Source organism: Microcaecilia unicolor, chromosome 2, assembly GCF_901765095.1.
Source record: "Microcaecilia unicolor chromosome 2, aMicUni1.1, whole genome shotgun sequence".
NCBI classification, from domain to species: Eukaryota; Metazoa; Chordata; class Amphibia; order Gymnophiona; family Siphonopidae; genus Microcaecilia; species Microcaecilia unicolor.
This window is the reverse complement of record NC_044032.1, coordinates 18,798,499-18,817,699: the sequence shown is the minus strand read 5'-3', so window position 1 is coordinate 18,817,699 and position 19,201 is coordinate 18,798,499. Positions and strand designations below refer to the sequence as shown.

General features: G+C 49.2%; 1 protein-coding gene across 3 annotated transcripts in view; it reads right to left on the bottom strand.

Moving 5' to 3' along the window:
* FAM214B (family with sequence similarity 214 member B) overlaps positions 1-19,201 on the bottom strand; it is a 149,807-nt gene that overhangs the window by 95,719 nt on the left and 34,887 nt on the right. The window contains exons 1-2 of one of the 3 annotated variants that reach the window (XM_030192821.1): positions 7,266-7,353; positions 6,659-6,808 (exon numbers count right to left, since the gene is read on the bottom strand). The gene's annotated coding sequence lies outside the window, so the exon portion shown is untranslated. Of the gene's footprint in view, positions 1-6,658; positions 6,809-6,894; positions 7,035-7,265; positions 7,354-19,201 lie in introns of those variants that run through there. The other 2 variants (XM_030192822.1, XM_030192820.1) reach the window with 2 other exon arrangements.

The window sequence follows — 19,201 nt, the reverse complement described above, 5'->3', positions numbered from 1 at the left end:
ATTATACAGCTACATTCCTCACCTTCCGGTGATTCTTCACACATCCCATGATGTTAAATATCTGTTGGATAAACAGATCAGTCACATGACTGTCTGCCGGTTACAAAAGTATCAAGTGCTTTTGTTCAGTGTAGTGCACTCTATTCACCCATTAACTTTAACTGATCTTCAACGCCTGGATCCATTACTCACTGTAACAGAGACAGCACAGAATGCTATTTTTCCCCATGAGTGCACGACCCGATTATCTGTTCCTGAATCACTCCATCTGTATTCAGAAATCTTGCAAAGTGGCGAGGTTTGGTTTACAGATGGTTCTCAGCAAAACGGAGTTGCCGGTTTTGCCGCCCTCCGTTATACACCAGAAGAAGATATTCTGGATCCTATACAATTCAGGTTACCTGATTCATTCACAGCCCAAACCGCAGAACTTGCAGCAGTTCTGTATGTCTTACTGTTTAAAGCACTACACTCAGATTTGAGCATTGTCACCGACTCAGACTATGTATTCACTTCCTTGCATTCCCATGTTCGCAAATGGAACCAGAGGGGTATGATCTCCTCTACCGGGCAACCCCTAAGTCACTTACCTTTGTGGACTGCACTTTTTGAAGCACTGGAGAAGCGCCATCAAAAAGGCCTTCGCACCAGTATCTCCTGGATTAAAGCACATCAAGAGACAGTTTTCTCTTTTGCCATTAATGGTAACCATGCTGCAGATGAACTAGCCCGTGAAGTCACTTCCTTTTCCAATCTTCCTACTGTATCCACTTGCGATGTTACACTTCCTGTACTCGCGTCCGAAGCGCCTCTATTTGAGACACCCCCTTCTACTCCCTCGGGTTCAACACCCTCTGAATCCTCCTCCCCTGACATCCCACCTGCTTTCAACACCCCTCCTATCATCACCTCCCTGCTGTCTCCTGAATCTGAGCCCCCTGTAACGTCCCCTCCCTCAGAATCCTTAATCTCAGACTTCTCCACTACCCTCACTTCCTCCCTTTCACAAGCAGAACTCACTTTGTGGAAGCAGGTAGGATGTTTCCTAAATCCGAATGGAATTTGGACCCATCCCAATGGGCAATTATGTATTTCACAGCATGTTTTATCTCTTCTTTTGCATGCCCTCCACTACCCCTTACATTTAAATGCTACTACACTGTATGATCAATTGTCTTCCAGATTATGGGCTCCCCAAATGATGCCCATGTGTCACACCGTAGTTCATAATTGTTACAAATGTTTTCTGTACACACCTAAACGAGGACCTGTTATTCCTTCAGGTCATTTACCTGTTGTCCAGGGACCTGGCCAACATTGGTATATCGATTTCACAGATATGCAGACGCCCGTTCGTGGTAAACGGTATCTGCTTGTCTGCGTGGACGCTTTCTCGAAGTGGGTAGAAGCTTTCCCTTGCTCTAGAGAAACCGCCCAAACGATGGCACAATCACTATGCACTGAAATTATTCCTCGATTTGGGATTCCTGGCAAAATTACCACAGATAATGGTACCCACTTTGTAAATGAACTGTTGCAGAACCTTCTTCCTGCACTCGGCATTACTCACAGAACTGTGTGTGTTTACAAACCCACCAGTAATGGTCTGGTTGAACGATACAATGGATTGCTCAAAACAAAAATGCGTCAGCTTATGGCAAATGGAATAAAGAATTGGCTTGATGCCCTCCCTTTGGCACTATTATCTCTCCGTGCCACTCCATCCTCTTCCCTTAAACTGACGCCGTTCCAATTATGTACAGGTCGCCAGATGCGACTCATACCTGGCAATCCAGACACTCAAGTACCCGATCAATACTCAGTATATTGGGATATCTTGCAGACTATTGTAAGTTCTCTGTCCTCAATTCCACAGGCCATTTCGGACAGAAGAGGGGATTGTGATGCCGATAGATCCCCCCCTTATAAAGTGGGCGATCTGGTGCACCGGCGTTATTACACGCACAAGACCTGGCGAGATCCGATCTACGTTGGGCCCTTCAAGATAGAAGCCCTGTCAGCCACAGCTGCAAAGCTGGAGGACCACACATCCTGGGTCCATCTGAAAGATATACGAGCTTATCCAAATACCCCATCAGGTCTCCTGGATGTTTCCATTGATGTTCCCAGCACAGCAGTCACTGGAGAGACCAGTCCCACCACGAACCCCATCACCACCGCCACTGAGCCCGAGACCACCGACCCCGCACCCAACACTTTTTAATCATCTTGATCAACTTGACCAAAGACTTAACCACCTTACCCCCTCTCCTGAATCACACCTCCTTGATCTGGCTGACATTATTATCCAAGCCTTCGCAGAATCTCCAGAGTCACCATCTGAACAACCACCTGTATCTGAACCAGTATTTGAGTTGCCTTCTTCACCTCCACCTCCCACAGTTCCTGTTCTTCCACTTCCCTACGTGGATCTTCGCATCCGCCTCATCAGAATCCGCAATCTGGCAGACGATCTCCTCCAAGTCCGCAACCTAGCAGGACAGTTGACCCCGGAAGAACGAGAGTCCATTGTGTTTTCAACAGTAAACATTTTGCACAGCAACACCTGTGAGCTGCTCGACATGCTACATCGGTACTTCCCGAATCAAGCCAGATAAATGCCACAGCAAGTTCCGCCGCTGTGCACTTCAGAAGTATTTATCCCCTTACAGACTGTTTCTCTACATAAGTGTGACTCTGAACAGGTATCTGATACAAATTCCCATTGGTCCAAAGACTTGGATGACAATTATCTGGAAGCCGACACCGGAACCAGCGCTCTTCCAAGTGTTGCCTCTGCTGTAACGGTGTTACATCAGTACACCCTCTTCTTCTGCTTCCCATCTGCCAGACTGTTTGCTGTTGGACTCGTGTGCATGATCATACTGTGTATAGGTTTGATTTTGTTTCTCACTACCTTGTTTCCCTATACTGCTGACAGCAACCTCTTTGATCTTTGGATCACACTTACAGCCTTTCCCACTGGCAACGTTACCTTGCCAGCCGGAAACGCTACGGTACTTGCAACTACTTCTGTATTTGCATCCACTCCTGCTCTACCACCTACTACAGCATCTTACACAAAACTCCAACAGTACACCACAATCACGCGCCCGTTTGGATATAGCCCCCCCCAGACGATCTCAAAGATCAGCCCCGCTGCCACCAGTCATCCCACCCCCTGGGCAGACACATCTGCCACGACAGACTTTTCAACTGGCAATCCTCCAGATCCTATTGAAACCTCTGCAACTACTCCTTTCCTCACTGATCCTCCTGGTTTGTATTCTACAACTGTTCCCAATCCTATCAGTAGCTCGGTCCATATTGTCCCCAATCGTACAACTACTTTTGAGGATAATATTGCCTTGCTTGAATTACGACCCACCCCTCCTCCTTCTTCTTTGGTTCCTGCTAGTGACGCTCCTCCTCCCACACATACTACTTTAGCCACGTCAAACATCACCGTCCCAGCCACTCGTCCTCCCAGATAGCTCCACACGCCTAAGTGACCATCAATATATGTCCCAGAATTTACCAGACACTCCGCCTTCTCCACCTGATTCTCCCCCACCGTCGCCTTTAAATTTAGGTGCATACTTGATCCCTGAACCCCCACAATATCTAAGACAATTAATTCATCCTCATTGGGACCCTGCTCCAGAAGACGATACAAATTGGGACCCCTTCACCCGATACCACACACTGTGTGAACCTTTGTTTGACAGTTGGACATTAGGTCCTAGCCGTACGGTTACACACACTCAGTTACTGTTTGGAGGAATCTTAGGCTTACAAATTGAACAAACAGACGACCTCCTAATCAGGCCACAAACTGGTGACATTGTAGATTTTTGGGTAATTACATACGCTGTACTGGGCACTGACTGGATTCCCTTCCTGTTTATCAGAGAGGTTGGATTGAGACCTTTGGAAGTATATGGTATTTTCCAAATCCCAGATCCTACTGAAATAGGGGCTATTAGAATTTACCCCCCCCCATACCCAAATACCTGTTGCTAAAACCCTTGGGATAAATTTGTCGCTCTCCTTAATCAGTAGCCGTTACTTACCTTTCGTACAATTGTGATACCGTGCCTCATTATGAAAACTACCAACATGAAGTGCTTAGCCCTCCTGTTGTGTGTGCTCACCACACCCATGATACATGGAACACAGTACCTAGCAAATTTTCAAGAACAATTTACAACCACTTATGAAATAACATTACCCCCTACCAAGGACACAACCACTATCACCCTTGATGTGTGTGCTTACACAATGTGTGGGGAACATCCTGTGCAGCAATATTTGTCAGCTTTTGAAGTATACCTGTGTCCCTTCCCCAATTGTGGAAGTTGGGCACAAGTATGGTGGTATACAGGTTCATGGGTTCCCTACTCAGGTACTGAGATTCCAGATCTAAAAAGGAGCATTTCCATCATGAAATTGCGAGTCACTGGCCTCTGCCAAATGACCAAATGTAATCCAGTGGCTATCACTTTTAGAGGAGTAACGGATGTTACATACAGAACTTATTCCATAGGAATTGATGCCACAGGTAGAGACCCCATTGGAAAATTCAAGATTGTTCCACCCCCAGCCCAACCTACAGCGACCAATCCTTTAGTGCCGACAAAGATCCCAGAAATAAAAATTCCTTACCAGATTGTACCAATTAATAATTCTAAAGATTTAGTGGCACTGGAAACAGGATTTGGAGAGACAAACCTATGGCTCGAATGGGCACATTATACTACAGAGAGTTTGAATGTCTCTAATTGTTATTTTTGTTCCCATGCAAGAGCTGAACCAACAGTTGTTCCTTTCCCCTTAGATCTCCAAAATGATCCAGATGGATTTTGGTGTATGTTGCAGTTATTGCAGGCTAAAGACGACATTAATCAGTCTTGTCAGCACCTTGACGAGCACCACCCCTACTTACCCCCTCGAATGAGGATTCCACCTGCATTCAGGATTCCAAATCCTGCTACCAAATATCATACATGTCTGGAACGATATGGGGTGAAACAGACACGGTTTTTAGGAAACTTAACCAATTGTAACACAACCTTAGGAAATGGGACTCTGAAAAATCTGAACCTAACACGGTTCTCACAAGCTAGAGCAGACATATGGTGGTACTGTGGAGCCCGCACTATCCGCCATACACTTCCTAACAATTGGACAGGCAGATGTGCCTTAGTCAAATTGGTCATTCCCATCATTATAGCATCCTTGCCTCCTCCTCATAGCAGCTCTTCCTCACGAGTGAAGAGAAATGCAATGCCTGGATCTTTTGATGATCGGGTCTATATAGATGCTATTGGAGTTCCAAGAGGGGTTCCTGATGAGTTTAAAGCCAGAAACCAGATAGCTGCAGGATTTGAATCAGTTTTCTTTTGGTGGGCGACTATCAATAAGAATCTTGACTGGATCAACTATATATATTACAATCAGCAGAGATTTGTGAACTACACTAGGGATGCAGTTCAAGGAATTGCAACACAATTAGACGCCACTAGCCGGATGACGTTGGAAAATAGATTAGTTCTTGACCAACTTCTAGCAGCGGATGGAGGGGTGTGTAAAAAGATAGGCACCCAGTGTTGCACCTTTATCCCCAACAATACAGCTCCAGATGGATCAATTACCAGAGCTTTAGAAGGCTTAACCTCACTGTCGCAAGAATTGGCAGAGAACTCTGGCGTTGATACATCCTGGACAGGTTGGATGGATAGAGCTTTTGGTAAATGGAAAACATTTATCATTTCAGCTGCCACGACTATAATCATAGTGGTAGCAAATTTTGTTTTAGTAGGATGTTGCATAATCCCTTGTGCTAGAGGCTTAGTAGAACGCTTAATTGAAACCGCAATAATGAAAAAGACAGTAGCGGGACAGTATACCCTGCACGAAAACCTCCTTCCCAACACCACAGGAGATAACCCATTGGACTATCTCCCTTTGGGAAGGACCAATCGCTATGCAACTGTTAGAGACACTGGAGAGATGTCTGCAACTGTATAATCAGATAATAGCATTTTCAGCTGAAACCAAACATGGCCAAATTCAGATTTCCATCTGTTTTGGTGCCAAAAGTCAAACCAAAATTCAGTCAGCCTCTAGATTACAGCAGTGGGCCCAAAATCAGGGAACACAGGTTTCAAATTCCACTGATGCTCCTCGTGACCTTGGGCAAGTCACTTAACCCTTCATTTCCTCAGGTAAAAACGTACAGGCAATTCAGACTCTATGGTCAGCATTTCATTTCAACACTAGCAAGGGCTATATATCAGTGCTGAACATCCAGCTATAAAAATGGGCAGAGCTGCGATTAATCATATTACAATGATATTCTGCACCATTACCTGGCTTTTTTTTACAACTGAACACCAAGCCATTAGATTGTAAACCCTACAGGGACAGGAAAACACCTACCGTACATGAATGAAACTCACCTTGAGCTACTACTGAAAAAGGCATGAGCTAAATACAAAAATTGTTGCTAGCATAGATCGCGCTCATCTACCCTTGGTAGATGTCACCACTGTATTCTTTAAGCCCTTCTAGCTTTATCTGCCAGAGCAAATCTGCAGGACTGATCCCAGCACCCAAAACTCTCCTGCAGGGACCAAGAGCTCTAGGGGCCACTCACCCTTTAAAAACCATGATTCCGGTCTTAAACAGGACACCAAGAACTGAGGAGCTGGCAGAGAGGAGAATCCATGCAGCACTCTGCCCCCAGATTGGGCACTGACAGCAAGCTACTTTCATAACACTGCTGGTGTTTCAGAGACAGCTGCTCCTGCAAGAGAGAAAAGAGAAAAAACAGAGATCACTTACTTTGAGGAACTGGCAGAAGTTCAGCTTACAAGCCCCCAAGCAACAAACTTGAAATGGCCCCCAGCGTGAAGAAACCCCATGCTAGAAGATCCAACTCAATGTGGGCCACCTCCTCCTTCCTTGGTGCCCCCCATGCAATGCAGGGTCTGTTTGATTAAACATTTTGCCCTACTACGAGGCCATACTGTGCCCCTCACAGGCAACTGGGTGTGCTTGTGTTCTCAGCTCTGCACAGCAGCATCTGATATGGCAGGGCAAGTCCCTGGGCCAAGTCTATATCCTTGAGAAAGGAGAGAACAGGGAAAAAGGCTGGCAACAACAGATTTGAGGAGAGGCAAGACAAAAGACAACATGGAGGGGAGGAAGACAAGGAGGGGGAGAGAGAAAGTAAGAAGAATCCGTGATGAAGACAGAAAGACTTTGAAGGTGAGAAGAGAAGCAAAGGGAGTGACTGTGGGGAAGTGGAGGAGACGAGCTGCACCATTTCTCATCTGCTTCTCATTTCCCCATAGTGGGAGTGATTGTTACAGCTTGCAAACTGCTGTCTGTTGCCAGGATGGCAAAACATTTACAGAGTTAGAAATAGTACTGTTCTTAGCCTGTAATCTCAGGGTGCCATCCTCCCTGTTGCGCTTTATATAAACGGACTGTGCCTCAAAATGTAAACTAGCACTGAAACCTGAGCTCCTGCCTCCCCAGCCCTACGGCTAGTTCTGAGGCCTGCCACCCGCCATTATGTCAGGGAAGGCCTCTCCCTACCCCACAGCTTCACATCACTCTGGCTGGGATATGGGTATAACTCTTCCTCTCTGATCTTAAACCCTGTAGCTAGCTCAGTGCCACCAAACACAGGGACAGCCTTCCCTTTCCTGGCAGCCCTACACTTCCCTGGCTAAGACAAGGGGCTTCCAAACATGCTAAGATCTAACCCTTCTTCCCCCCCCCCCCCCATTTTTTGGTTACATTTGTACCCCATGCCTTCCCACTTATGGCAGGCTCAATGCGGCTTACATGGGGCAATGGAGGGTTAAGTGACTTGCCCAGAGTCACAAGGAGCTGCCTGTGCCTGAAGTGGGATTCGAACTCAGTTCCTCAGTTCCCCAGGACCAAAGTGCACCACCCTAACCACTAGGCCACTCCTCCGCTGTTGCTACTATTTGAGATTCTACATGGAATGTTGCTATTCCACTAGCAACATTCCATATGGAAGTCGGCCCTTGCAGATCACCAATGTGGCCGCGCAGGCTTCTGCTTCTGTGAGTCTGGCGTCCTGCACGTACAGACTCACAGAAACAGAAGCCTGCGCAGCCTTCTACATGGAATGTTGCTAGTGGAATAGCAACATTCCATGTAGAATCTCCAATAGTAGCAACATTCCATGTAGAAAGCGAATGCTACATACCTGTAGAAGGTATTCTCCGAGGACAGCAGGCTGATTGTTCTCACTGATGGGTGACGTCCACGGCAGCCCCTCCAATCGGAAACTTCACTAGCAAAGTCCTTTGCTAGCCCTCGCGCGCCCGCGCGCACCGCGCATGCGCGGCCGTCCTCCCGCCCGAAACCGGCTCGAGCCGGCCAGTCCAGTATGTAGCAAGACAATACACTTCAAGGGAAGACACAACTCCAAAGGGGAGGCGGGCGGGTTTGTGAGAACAATCAGCCTGCTGTCCTCGGAGAATACCTTCTACAGGTATGTAGCATTCGCTTTCTCCGAGGACAAGCAGGCTGCTTGTTCTCACTGATGGGGTATCCCTAGCCCCCAGGCTCACTCAAAACAACAACATTGGTCAATTGGGCCTCGCAACGGCGAGGACATAACTGAGATTGACCTAAAAAATTTACCAACTAACTGAGAGTGTAGCCTGGAACAGAACAAACAGGGCCCTCGGGGGGTGGAGTTGGATCCTAAAGCCCAAACAGGTTCTGAAGAACTGACTGCCCGAACCGACTGTCACGTCGGGTATCCTGCTGCAGGCAGTAATGAGATGTGAATGTGTGGACAGATGACCACGTCGCAGCTTTGCAAATTTCCTCCATGGTGGCTGACTTCAAGTGGGCTACCGACGCTGCCATGGCTCTAACATTATGAGCCGTGACATGACCCTCAAGAGCCAGCCCAGCCTGGGCGTAAGTGAAGGAAATGCAATCTGCTAGCCAATTGGATATGGTGCGTTTCCCTACAGCCACTCCCCTCTTGTTGGGATCAAAAGAAACAAACAATTGGGCGGACTGTCTGTGGGGCTGTGTCCGCTCCAGATAGAAGGCCAATGCTCTCTTGCAGTCCAATGTGTGCAGCTGACGTTCAGCAGGGCAGGAATGAGGACGGGGAAAGAATGTTGGCAAGACAATTGACTGGTTCAGATGGAACTCCGACACAACCTTTGGCAGAAACTTAGGGTGAGTGCGGAGGACTACTCTGTTGTGATGAAATTTGGTGTAAGGGGCCTGGGCTACCAGGGCCTGAAGCTCACTGACTCTACGAGCCGAGGTAACTGCCACCAAGAAAATGACCTTCCAGGTCAAGTACTTTCGGATGGCAGGAATTCAGTGGCTCGAAGGAGGTTTCATCAGCTGGGTGAGAACGACATTGAGATCCCATGACACTGTAGGAGGCTTGACAGGGGGCTTTGACAAAAGCAAACCTCTCATGAAGCGACAACTAAAGGCTGTCCTGAGATCGGCTTACCTTCCACTTGGTAATGGTATGCACTGATTGCACTAAGGTGAACCCTTACGGAGTTGGTCTTCAGACCAGACTCAGACAAGTGGAGAAGGTATTCAAGCAGGGTCTGTGTAGGACAAGAGCGAGGATCTAGGGCCTTGCTGTCACACCAGACGGCAAACCTCCTCCAATGAAAGAAGTAACTTCTCTTAGTGGAGTCTTTCCTGGAAGCAAGCAAGATGCGGGAGACACCCTCTGGCAGACCCAGAGAGGCAAAGTCTACGCCCTCAACATCCAGGCCGTGAGAGCCAGGGACTGGAGGTTGGGATGCAGAAGAGCCCCTTCGTCCTGCGTGATGAGGGTCGGAAAACACTCCAATCTCCACGGTTCTTCGGAGGATAACTCCAGAAGAAGAGGGAACCAGATCTGACGCGGCCAAAAGGGAGCAATCAGAATCATGGTGCCTCGGTCTTGCTTGAGTTTCAACAAAGTCTTCCCCACCAGAGGAATGGGAGGATAAGCATACAGCAGACCTTCCCCCCAATCCAGGAGGAAGGCATCCGACGCCAGTCTGCCGTGGGCCTGAAGCCTGGAACAGAACTGAGGGACCTTGTGGTTCACTTGAGATGCGAAGAGATCCACCAGGGGGGTGCCCCACGCCTGGAAGATCTGTCGCACCACACGGGAATTGAGCGACCACTCGTGAGGTTGCATAATCCTGCTCAACCTGTCGGCCAGACTGTTGTTTACGCCTGCCAGATATGTGGCTTGGAGCACCATGCCTTGACGGCGAGCCCAGAGCCACATGCTGACGGCTTCCTGACACAGGGGGCGAGATCCGGTGCCCCCCTGCTTGTTGACATAGTACATGGCAACCTGATTGTCTGTCTGAATTTGGATAATTTGGTGGGACAGCCGATCTCTGAAAGCCTTCAGAGCGTTCCAGATCGCTCGCAACTCCAGAAGATTGATCTGTAGATCGCTTTCTTGGAGGGACCACCTTCCTTGGGTGTGAAGCCCATCGACATGAGCTCCCCATCCCAGGAGAGACGCATCCGTGGTCAGCACTTTTTGAGGCTGAGGAATTTGGAAGGGACGTCCCAGAGTCAAATTGGAGCAAATCGTCCACCAATACAGGGATTCGAGAAAACTCGTGGACAGGTGGATCACGTCCTCTAGACCCCCGGCGGCCTGATACCACTGGGAGGCTAGGGTCCATTGAGCAGATCTCATGTGAAGGCGGGCCATGGGAGTCACATGAACTGTGGAAGCCATGTGGCCCAGCAATCTCAACATCTGCCGAGCTGTGATCTGCTGGGACGCTCGCACCCGCGAGACGAGGGACAACAAGTTGTTGGCCCTCGCCTCTGGGAGATAGGCGCGAGCCGTCCGAGAATCCAGCAGGGCTCCGATGAATTCGAGTTTCTGCACTGGGAGAAGATGGGACTTTGGGTAATTTATCACAAACCCCAGTAGCTCCAGGAGGCGAATAGTCATCTGCATGGACTGCAGGGCTCCTGCCTCGGATGTGTTCTTCACCAGCCAATCGTCGAGATATGGGAACACGTGCACCCCCAGCCTGCGAAGCGCCGCTGCTACCACAGCTAGGCACTTTGTGAACACCCTGGGCGCAGAGGCGAGCCCAAAGGGTAGCACACAGTACTGGAAGTGGCGTGCGCCCAGCTGAAATCGCAGATACTGTCTGTGAGCTGGCAGTATCGGGATGTGTGTGTAGGCATCCTTCAAGTCCAGAGAGCATAGCCAATCGTTTTGCTGAATCATGGGGAGAAGGGTGCCCAGGGAAAGCATCCTGAACTTTTCTTTTACGAGATATTTGTTCAGGGCCCTTAGGTCTAGGATGGGACGCATCCCCCCTGTTTTCTTTTCCACAAGGAAGTACCTGGAATAGAACCCCAGCCCTTCTTGCCCGGATGGCACGGGCTCGACCGCATTGGCGCTGAGAAGGGCGGAGAGTTCCTCTGCAAGTACCTGCTTGTGCTGGAAGCTGTAGGACTGAGCTCCCGGTGGACAATTTGGAGGTTGTGAGGCCAAATTGAGGGTGTATCCTTGCCGGACTATTTGGAGAACCCACTGATCGGAGGTTATGAGAGGCCACCTTTGGTGAAAAGCTTTCAACCTCCCTCCGACAGGCAGGTCGCCCGGCACTGACACTTGGATGTCGGCTATGCTCTGCTGGAGCCAGTCAAAAGCTCGCCCCTTGCTTTTGCTGGGGAGCCGCGGGGCCTTGCTGATTCGCACGCTGCTGACGAGAGCGAGCGCGCTGGGGCTTAGCCTGGGCCGCAGGCTGTCGGGAAGGAGGATTGTACCTACGCTTGCCAGAAGTATAGGGAACAGTCTTCCTTCCCCCGAAAAATCGTCTACCTGTAGAGGTAGAAGCTGAAGGCTGCCGGCGGGCGAACTTGTCGAATGCGGTGTCCCGCTGGTGGAGAGACTCTACCACCTGCTCGACTTTTTCGCCAAAAATGTTATCCGCACGGCAAGGCGAGTCCGCAATCCGCTGCTGGATTCTATTCTCCAGGTCGGCGGCACGCAGCCATGAGAGCCTGCGCATCACCACACCTTGAGCAGCGGCCCTGGACGCAACATCAAAAGTGTCATAAACTCCTCTGGCCAGGAATTTTCTGCACGCCTTCAGCTGCCTGACCACCTCCTGAAAAGGCTTGGCTTGCTCAGGGGGAAGAGCATCAACCAAGCCCGCCAACTGCCGCACATTATTCCGCATGTGTATGCTCGTGTAGAGCTGGTAAGACTGGATCTTGGACACGAGCATAGAGGAATGGTAGGCCTTCCTCCCAAAGGAGTCTAAGGTTCTAGCGTCCTTGCCCGGGGGCGCCGAAGCATGTTCCCTAGAACTCTTAGCCTTCTTTAGGGCCAAATCCACAACTCCAGAGTCATGAGGCAACTGAGTGCGCATCAGCTCTGGGTCCCCATGGATCCGGTACTGGGACTCGATCTTCTTGGGAATGTGGGGATTAGTTAATGGCTTGGTCCAGTTCGCAAGCAATGTCTTCTTCAGGACATGGTGCAAGGGAACAGTGGACGCTTCCTTAGGTGGAGAAGGATAGTCCAGGAGCTCAAACATTTCAGCCCTGGGCTCGTCCTCCACAACCACCGGGAAGGGGATGGCCGTAGACATCTCCCGGACAAAGGAGGCAAAAGACAGACTCTCGGGAGGAGAAAGCTGTCTCTCAGGAGAGGGAGTGGGATCAGACGGAAGACCCTCAGACTCCTCGTCAGAGAAATATCTGGGATCTTCCTCTTCCTCCCACGAGGCCTCACCCTCGGTGTCAGACACAAGTTCACGGACCTGTGTCTGCAACCTCGCCCTGCTCGACTCCGTGGAACCCCGTCCACGATGGGGGCGTCGAGAGGTAGACTCCCTCGCCCGCATCGGCGAAGCTCCCTCCGCCGACGTAGTCGGGGAGCCTTCCTGGAGGTGGCCGCGGTCGGTACCGCACGCGGTACCGACGTCGGGGACCTCAACCTGGGCGATGGGCCAGCCGGCGCCACGCTCGACGGTACCGGTGGCGCAAGCACCGCCGGTACCGGAGGGGTAGGGCGCAACAGCTCTCCCAGAATCTCTGGGAGAACGGCCCGGAGGCTCTCGTTTAGAGCGGCTGCAGAGAAAGGCTGAGAGGTCGATGCAGGCGTCGACGTCAGTACCTGTTCCTGGCGTGGAGGCTGTTCCGGGCTGTCCAGAGCGGAGCGCATCGACACCTCCTGAACAGAGGGTGAGCGGTCCTCTCGGTGCCGATGCCTGCTGGGTGCCGAATCCCTCGGCGACCCAGAGCTCTCGGTGCCGACACGGGGAGGAGACCGGTGTCGATGCTTCTTCGATTTCTTCCGAAGCATGTCACCGGAGCTCCCCGGCACCGACGAGGAGGACGTCGAATCCATCCGTCGCTTCCTCGGGGCCGAGACTGAAGAAGGTCGATCTCGGGGGGCTGTACCGCAGGAGCCCTCAGGGTAGGCGGAGACCCACCCGAGGGCTCACCGCCACCAGCAGGGGAATGGACAGCCCTCACCTGCACTCCACCCGATGCACCACCGTCCGACGACATCAGCAGACGAGGTCCTGGTACCACCGACGTCGATGCAGCTATCCGATGTCTCGGCGCCGATGCAGGGGCCCGATGCCTCGATGCACTCGATGCAGGGGCGGCCGAGGAAGAAGGTCTGGACGCTGACGACGTCGATGCACTCGAAGATCCCGGTGCCGATGCCGACGAAGAGCCCGAGAACAACACGTTCCACTGGGCTAGTCTCGCTACCTGAGTCCGCCTTTGAAGCAGGGAACACAGACTGCAGTTCTGAGGGCGGTGCTCGGCCCCCAGACACTGAAGACACGACGAGTGTCGATCAGTGAGCGAGATAACCCGGGCGCACTGGGTGCACTTCTTGAAGCCGCTGGAAGGCTTCGATGTCATGGGCGGAAAAATCACGCCGGCGAAATCAAAAGCCGAAATGGCGAAATTTGAAGCACCAAATTTAGAGGGAGAAAAAATCTCGACCGAGGCCGAAAAGAGGCCTACCCCGACGACGAAAGAAAACTTACCGGGGCAAAAAAGCTGGAAGTACGGGGAGGATTTACACGAAACCCGGCGGGGGGTTTCCGGAGCACTTCCCGACTAGGACAAAGCTTTCCCGAAGGAAAAAACACGTTCAAAACAAATTGGACGCGCGAGGTCGACTTTCCGGGGCTCGACACGGCGAAAACACGACCGTACCGAGTGCGGACAAAAGAAGACTGGCCGGCTCGAGCCGGTTTCGGGCGGGAGGACGGCCGCGCATGCGCGGTGCGCGCGGGCGCGCGAGGGCTAGCAAAGGACTTTGCTAGTGAAGTTTCCGATTGGAGGGGCTGCCGTGGACGTCACCCATCAGTGAGAACAAGCAGCCTGCTTGTCCTCGGAGAATCTCCAATAGTATCTATTTTATTTTTGTTACATTTGTAACCCGCGCTTTCCCACTTATGGCAGGCTCAATGCGGCTTACATGGGGCCCAGAGTCACAAGGAGCTGCCTGTGCCTGAAGTGGGAATCAAATTCAGTTCCTCAGTTCCCCAGGACCAAAGTCCACCACCCTGACCACTAGGCCACTCCTCCACTTTTTACCTTCTCTGCTCCATCATTTCCCTTTATGTCTGCCTCAGAAGTTCCCCAGTGCACACTAGGCAGGAGGAGGCACCCAGAGATGGTGTTAGGAAGTATAACTAGGGCAACTGTCCTGGGCCTCTTACCACAGGGGGCTTCAAGCATGCCTGAATGATGCACAGCCTGCTAGCAAGATTTGGAGCTCCTTCCCAAATGTCTGTACTGGGCCATAGTGTGTGTAACACCAAGCCTAGTGGTATATTGCCTGTTTCTGAAAAGTGGTCATTCTTCAATCCCCTCAGTTAACACACTGAAATAGCATCTGAACCTGCTACACCAGCTCCTGCACAAACACATGCTTTTGAAGGCTGGAAGTACACGCTTCAGCAGTGCGCCATATGTATCTTTCCGGAGGGGAGAGTTCTTGTACTGGACTGATGAGTGAGGAAAAGGAGCTCCATCACTGGCCGACATGAACTGTTCCATTTATATACAAATTGAATAAGACTCCCCAATAATTTCCAGTGTGAACTTTCTCCTTCCACTGGACTGGCACCAAGACCAGGCCTCAGATGGACATGAGCCTTCCAAACCCAACAACTCCCTTCTCCATATGAAGCGCACTTTCCCAAAACTCATTCAGTCCTTTTTTTTTTTTTTTTTTGGGGGGGGGGGGGGTAAGTTTTGACTTATGCAATTACCCATAATTTTGTTCATCAAGGCAAGACTCATTCACTGTACCTTATTCCTGTACCAAAACTCACTAAAAGTCCATAGTATTATAATGACTGTGTTGAATACTCTATGCAAAACTCACTCGGTCCAAAAGCCACTAATTTTCTCAAAACTGCTGCTGATGGACCGAGTGAATTATAGAACAGTGCTCTTCATATGGGTTTTATAAATTTTCTCCTGCACTGACAGAGTTAGGAAACAATTCAATATTTAATGCAAATTCAATACAAAAACATACTGTGTATTGGGGCTGGCTTAGTGGCAGTGCAGCACGCTGCCATAATGAGATACCAGGGTTTGATTCCTGTCTCAGGTCCTCTGCTTTCTGGGTTGACCTGGCCACAGGCCCCCCCTCCCCCCAGGAAGGGTTCCACTCATCATACAATGGTAACACAAGGCATTTTCATGCCTATAAAATATGTGTGTGTAAAATATCGCTTTTAACCCCCCCCACACACACACAAAAGAACATGCAGTGACCAGAATATCTGTACATTTATTTAAAATGGAGGTAGGCATGTTAGGGGTGGATTCTGGGCAGAGTGGAGGCAGGTTTATAATAATTTACACACATACCATTGATCGCAACCTCACATTTGACACCCACGTGAAAAATACGACGAAAAAGATGTTCTACACCATGTGGAAACTTAAAAGAGTAAAACCTTTCTTCCCGAGACACATCTTCTGTACCCTGGTACAGTCAATGGTAATAAGTCATCTGGACTACGGCAATGCACTGTTCGCTGGGTGCAAAGAACAGACAATCAAAAAACTCCAAACTGCCCAGAATAGGGCCGCCAGACTCATATTTGGAAAAACTAAATATGAAAGTGCAAAACCACTAAGAGAAAAACTTCACTGGCTCCCACTTAAGGAACGCATTGCGTTCAAGATCTGCACGATTGTACACAAAATCATTCATGCAGACGCCCCAATCTACATGCTAAACCTCGTGGACCTACCTCCCAGAAACGCCACAAGATCATCTTGCAAATTTCTCAACCTGCACTACCCCAGCTGCAAAGGACTGAAGTACAAACTGATGCATGCCACTACCTTCTCGTACATGAGTACGCAGTTATGGAATGCATTACCCACAGACTTGAAAGCAATCAACGAAATATCTTTTGAAAATCTCTGAAGACATTCTTCTTCAACAAGGCCTACAAGGAGAACCGATAACCTCACTAAGTCACTTCACCAACCCACTCAATTATGAAATCCCACCTTCTATAACCATCCTAATTCACTCCCTTCCTTCTTCCCTCTTCCCTGCCTTGATCGCTACACATGACTAACTGTATTCCAGGAATAACATGTATAGAATGTTTGTACGTTTGGGAAGCTTGCCAGGTGCCCTTGGCCTGGATTGGCCGCTGTCGTGGACAGGATGCTGGGCTCGATGGACCCTTGGTCTTTTCCCAGTATGGCATTACTTATGTACTTATGTACTTATGTAATATCCTGATAGGACAATGTCAACAAATCTATGTAAGCCACATTGAGCCTGCAAATAGGTGGGGGAATGTGGGATACAAATGCTATAAATAATAATACAATGGTAACACAAGGCATTTTCATGCCTATAAAATGTGTGTGTGTAAAATATCACTTTTAACCACCCCCCCTCCCACACACACACAAAAGAACATGCAGTGACCAGAATTGGATAGCAGAGCCGGTAGTGGGAGGCGGGGCTGGAGGTTGGGAGGCGGGGATAGTGCTAGGCAGACTTATACGGTCTGTGCCAGAGCCAGTGGTGGGAGGCGGGACTGGAGGTTGGGAGGCAGGGATAGTGCTGGGCAGACTTATACGGTCTGTGCCAGAGCCGGTGGTGGGAGGCAGGGATAGTGCTGGGCAGACTTATACAGTCTGTGCCCTGAAGAGGACAGGTACAAATCAAGGTAGGCTATACACAAAAAGTAGCACACACGAGTTGTCTTGTTGGGCAGACTGGATGGACCATGCAGGTCTTTTTCTGCCGTCATCTACTATGTTACTATGTATATCTGTACATTTATTTAAAATGGAGGTAGGCATGTTAGGGGTGGATTCTGGGCAGAGTGGAGGCAGGTTTATAATAATTTACACACATACAGTACTTTATCAAATATGTGCATACGTGCACACAATTAAATGCAGAAAGTTGCAGCTGCCTCAGGACAGGAGTAATTTTGTGCAGGAACAGGCTATTGAAATTATTCTGCGAGTATTTTTTTTTTTTTTTTTTTATTTATAGAGGCACAATGATGTGTTTTCTAAAATTTTAGATGGCTGGATCCAGAACTCATGACTATAGAGTACAGAGCAGCATGGGAACAGGGTTAGTAAGAATCTCATCGTTCATGTGAGAATCCTGCAGGAATTATTCCCTCCAGGTCCATAGGACTCCCACAGGGATCCCTTCCAGGTCTGCGGGGATGGATGTAGATACTGAAGGGTTCCCGTGGAAGTGTTGTGTCAAGCCAGCCTACCTGTCCTTTCTTTGTGTTTCTATGCTAGCTTAGCAATTTTAGTAGCACTAAAAAAATAATAATAATAATTAATGCATATGGTTGATAGCACTGAAATCCCCATAAGCACCAAGAAGAAACATTATCAACATGGGCTACTGTTAAATTGGGTTATTTTAGTACAGGGATGGAGGAGATTACTTGTGGGAAGGAGAAGTGATGGGTTAGACTCCAGTGGGGACGAGCGGTGACAGCTTAGATTCCAGCTGAGACAGATGGAGATGGGTGAAATTTCTGTCCCTCTGCAACTCTCTACTCTAGAGCTCTGGAAAAGGCCCTGGCAAATGATCCATAGCACTCTAATAACCATGTTTAGTATGTTGGGAGAGAAGAGAGGGATATAATCCCTGGTAGCTGCTAATGAAAGCTTATGGTGCTGAGCTCCAACAGTGGTTCAACAGGAGCTGGAATCTCAAAGGAACAGGCAGAATATATGTAGAAATAAATCTGAACAGATACACAGCATGTTAACAAGGTCTACTTGTAGTAACTCTTACTTTTAAATTAGAGTGGTTTGTTGTTTTCAATCCAAGGACACCCTCAAATCACACGAGATAGTCCAGAACAAATTTATTAATAGGATGCAGTTGATATTTCTAACAGCAGCTATTCTTAGCTTGGTATTCTACAGGGAACCGGTCCTTATAAGATCATTGTGTCTGTCTGTCTGTCTCCCCACTCCCCCAAATAACTCTGAGCTGTCTAATTAGAGTAAAAGCTGACACGAGAAACAGCTATGTAATGGGAGTCTTACCACATGTCCTGTTGATGACATTACAGTTACAAAAAAAAAAAAAAAAAAGACGGCCAGGGCAGATAGTAACAAGGCCATCTAGTCTGATTAATTTCCAGCTTCGCCCTGGCCTTCCCATAGCTAAAGGCCCTCTGTGTTTGTTACTATTCTAGCTTAAAACCCTTTAGTGTCCAATGTTCCCATCAATCTGTTCCCAAATGGCTTATTACGGGAACATAGGACACTAAAGGGTTAAACCGCTCCCGCCTTATGTTTCTCCCCAGTCTAATCCTAGGCTCCCTGGGTTTCAGACACTCTAACAAGTTACCCCATTAAACGCTTGTTCTTTTCTCGCTGACTAGGGATTCCTGGTGTTCTATTTTCAAACATCTGGCAGCTGCAGTGGGGAGGTATAGCGTGACTGTCCAGTATTATGTTTGAAAAAACATCAGAAAAAGGACATGGCAGTTCTCCTTTAAGCTAAGCCTATGCCCTGCACTTCAATTTTCATGCTGGGCAAAATAAAGAGAGAGGCAAGTTTAGTTCCTTCGGCTCACAAGAGTGCACAAGTGGGACACAGCAGGTAATGACACATCCA